Source organism: Mytilus trossulus, chromosome 7 (assembly GCF_036588685.1).
Source record: "Mytilus trossulus isolate FHL-02 chromosome 7, PNRI_Mtr1.1.1.hap1, whole genome shotgun sequence".
Classification (NCBI taxonomy): domain Eukaryota; kingdom Metazoa; phylum Mollusca; class Bivalvia; order Mytilida; family Mytilidae; genus Mytilus; species Mytilus trossulus.
In genome coordinates, this window is record NC_086379.1 from 53,801,797 (window position 1) to 53,805,919 (window position 4,123).

Consider the following 4,123-nt stretch of genomic DNA (forward strand, 5'->3'; position numbering starts at 1 on the left):
TTTTTTCTAGGTTTTTTTTTTTTTTTTTAAGGATTGTGAAAATTTAAATTACTATAAACAGTTATCATGAATAATACATTTAAAAGATTTGTATTTTTATAATGTACAATTAGTATCTTTTGAAACATTTGGTTTTATTGGATTTTAAATTATCAGTTTTTCAAAAGTCAATTAAAGCCCATGATTAGTAAAACTAAAACGACAGTAATTGTGAATTTTGTGTTTCGAGATAGAAAATGTTTGTAATTTGATAGACAATTATTTACTAAATACAATTGTACATCAAACGATCTTACTATAACTGTACACGTAAAAGCTTGTGACGTTTTGTGCGGTGAATATGTTTTTCCCGCAGGTGAATATATTAGATGCTGTTTTATTTAATGCATATAGAAAACAAAAACTGAAGTTCTATCAATACTGAAAAAACAACAATGTTAACGCAATTATATCTTCTTTTAAATTTCTTATTTATTATCATAGTTCAATATTAAACAACATCTAACTAATTTAAGCATAATGTTGGCGTCAAAAACTACTGATCTAGAAATATGGACATTCATTGCTTTCAGTGACTATGAAAACAACCCCATAAATTGTTTTCGAAAATATCAAATACAAATGAAGCAAAATATAACTTTTGTGCGTCCAAAAACACTTGCTTTTCTGAATTTGTGTTCATCAGGGGGGATGAAGGCCGTGATAAGTAAATGCTAATTAAGCTACTGAGGAGATATATGAACAAATGTTTAAGTAAAGTGCAGTGCATCTGAGGTCAAATGTGAATCATTATACGATGGCAACCAACAAAATTATTGTATAACATGTTCTTAATTATGCCATTTACGTCCGTGTTAAGTTTTACACGTAGATGAAAGAAGATGATTTTCATTTAGGTATCTGTATTGATGTCACCATACGTTGCATCATTTCCTTGGGTCATTAAAAAAAACGTGACTACAAGATGTAGCTCTGGTCTTTATTTTCTGAATCGTCACGAGTTGAGGAAAGCTGTTAATTCGGACGTCAAATACTTTGGGGACTCTGTACTTTAGAAGTAGGTTCATTTTATGCTTATGTTTAGGTTTGACGACCAGAGTTAGGGCTATATATGGGCGAGTTGAATAGTAGTTCATGGGTTGGATCCTGTAAAGTGAATGAAGGCTTTAAATCTTATAAGGGACCGAAACTCTACGCCATATCGAAAGACGATCATTTTGGATAAGCACATGAATATTTTAAAATGTGGAAAACAGGATTTTTTTTTTATTTAGATAATAAGCATAGTACGATATTCTTAATTTTTGTTATGGTACTGGCATAATAAAAACAATAAAATCTTGAGGATGCTTAAACTTAAAAAAATCACATTGAGGAATAATGAAATAGCTCAATGATGAATTGAAACCCCGCTGTGACGCATTCTAATATCGGCGGCTACACTTCAGAGTAGAATCATGAGTTGATATCCTGAGCAAGGCTAAATTACTTTGTATATTTATTTACATTCTTCACCTATTCTTGCAGAACATTGATAAACATGCACTATGTATACATTTGAAAATTGTAGTAAATAAAGTATTTTTTTGGCTTTATGGACATAAATCTTTTGATTATTAATAAGACTAAAACTTTATAGTACTATTTTTTTACAACATACATGTATATCATGCATACAATTTTTCAAACATTGTTTACGTTTAACTGCATTGTATATTCTTACTTAGCGAACTTTATGTAAGATACTGTATATGATTGTTGTGTATTGAATTTTTCGTTGCTACACTGTAAAACAGATTTTTCCCTATCGATCATAACACTGCAATTATCATGGCCATGAACCGAATGATATTTATCAACAACACCATAACCTTATGGTTATGCTTGCATTATGTTCTGAAGTCATTTTAAATTTTTCTGATGTTTTCTCGTTTACTTATATTGAAACAAAATGGTTCGTTAATAATTGTTGTTAGCCAGATGAATCTCTGTCAGTAGTTTTGAAGATTAGCATTACAAAATGATAATTGATAAAAAAAAAAAAAAAACTTTTCTCGTTCTTGGTAGTTTTAGAAATATGTACGTACTTGTCAGTTCTAACATGAACATTCAGATATTGTTTTATCAAAATTTGTTGTTATAAAAATTATTGAAATTTAGGAATTCACATTGCATCTACCTCGTGCATACATGTATCTTTGGACCATTGTCTGGCTTTGACTATTATCCTGTTTTCCCTATTCAGTTAAACAAGCTCCAATCGTTCGGTTAACTTTTTAATAAATAGTTTTACCTAGGGTATCACTGAAGACATAGCAAATGTTGAATCGGTCTCTGAAGCAGTAAAGTTAGTATCGTTTAATATTATGAGACACATGTTTGTTGTGAAAACTGAATATTGCAATTTTAGTTATTGTAATTTTTTTAAAAGAAAAAAAGGGTATAGAAGAAAGAGATAAATATACTCAGCTACTCAAACAAGTCCACAAAAAACAACATAAAACTTTTGACTGACGAACCCCACCAACAAACTAGGTATAATATGATCATGTACTCTAGAAGCTAAACAGATCCTTCTTTACTAGTGGCACCCGACACGTTGCTCATAGGTAGTGCGAACTTTGGTGGTAAGTCTAAAGATGGTGATGTCATAATCGAGGAAAAGAAGACCGAATTGTTATTACGATAATTCGTGCATATTAATATTGAACGATGACCAGGTTACTGTGCCAGATTTCTTTCGACAATAAATGTCTCTTCTTCAGTGATTCTAGAGATCAAAGTATTTTTGAGTCGAAATATAAGATAGTTGATTATTTCATAGCCTGTTTTTTGTCTCTTTTTTTTTGTGTTTTTTTTTGTAAGTTCATTTGGTCTGTTGGGAGAAGGGATTTGGTGGTTTTTTTTTAATTTATTATTATTTAATTATTTCAATATATTTATATATATATTATAACCGGTTAACAAAGACCTGGTGATATCAAAAGGGATGGGTTTTTTTCTATTAAGTAACTAAAACTATAAAGTGAAATGTTACACTTTTAACTGTACTTTTTTTCACTTTAAAGCAAGTTTAAACATTACTTAGAACTCATATACATATAAACATACAGTCATACATACCATCAAAACTACCTCTATTTGATTTATTTCTTATTTTTTTTGTGTTCAATGTTTAAAATATGTTGACATTCGAAATAAAAATAACGCAAATGCTTGTGTATTTCTGTTTTTCTTTGCCGTTCAGTCACTCCTACTGCAGAAAACAACCAAAACACTGGCTGTTCGCGAAAGCCTCTGCTGCTCTGTTCCCTGGATGCAGAGATGCGGCGAGGCCAATACAAGAAAGAAGGCAAATTGAAGTACGATGAACTGTTGTCAGAATGCAGAGATCGAGAATGGCAGACATTGATCTTTCCGTTTCTTATTATTAGAGCGCTAGACTTCTTTGACTTGAAAGTCATACTTGCCCATGTTACTGTCTCTTCTGATGCCTTTTACACCCATCTAGCCTGAACATGGGTATCTGTAAAGATGGTTAAATCATCCATCAACGCTCTATTTGGTAGTTGCCTAATGTCGGTTGGTGTTTTTGAGCCTCAAGTTTCTCTCTCTCTCCAGATTTAATTATCATATGCATTCCTATGACGTACAAGATAACTGTTCCTTTTTGTAGTTTATGCCATGTTGTTGTAAAAGTGCTTGTAGTAAATCGCAGTTCAATCCCACTGAGATAAATTCTTATAACTTTCTTAACGTGGTCGGTAATATGTTTATGATCTAGTGACTGCTGTATCAGCATGTGATCAGGAACAGTACCATAGACATTGGCCAAATCTAGTCATACTACTATGAGATCTTTCTTGTTCACTTTGGCCTCTTGAATCAGTTGTGAAATGATGCTCGTATGCGTAATGCATCCTGAGGATCTTGGTATTCCGCCCTTCTGTACTGCAGTGTCTACATAGTTGTTATCTTTCATATATGATGTCATTCTTCTAGCCATGATAGAGAAAAATCTGCCCTTCTACATTTAGGAGGGCGATAGTTATTAATTGTGTGATGTCTTCTGGTTTTTCTTCTTTTGGTATAAAACACCCCTCTGTTTTCTGCCAACATGCTG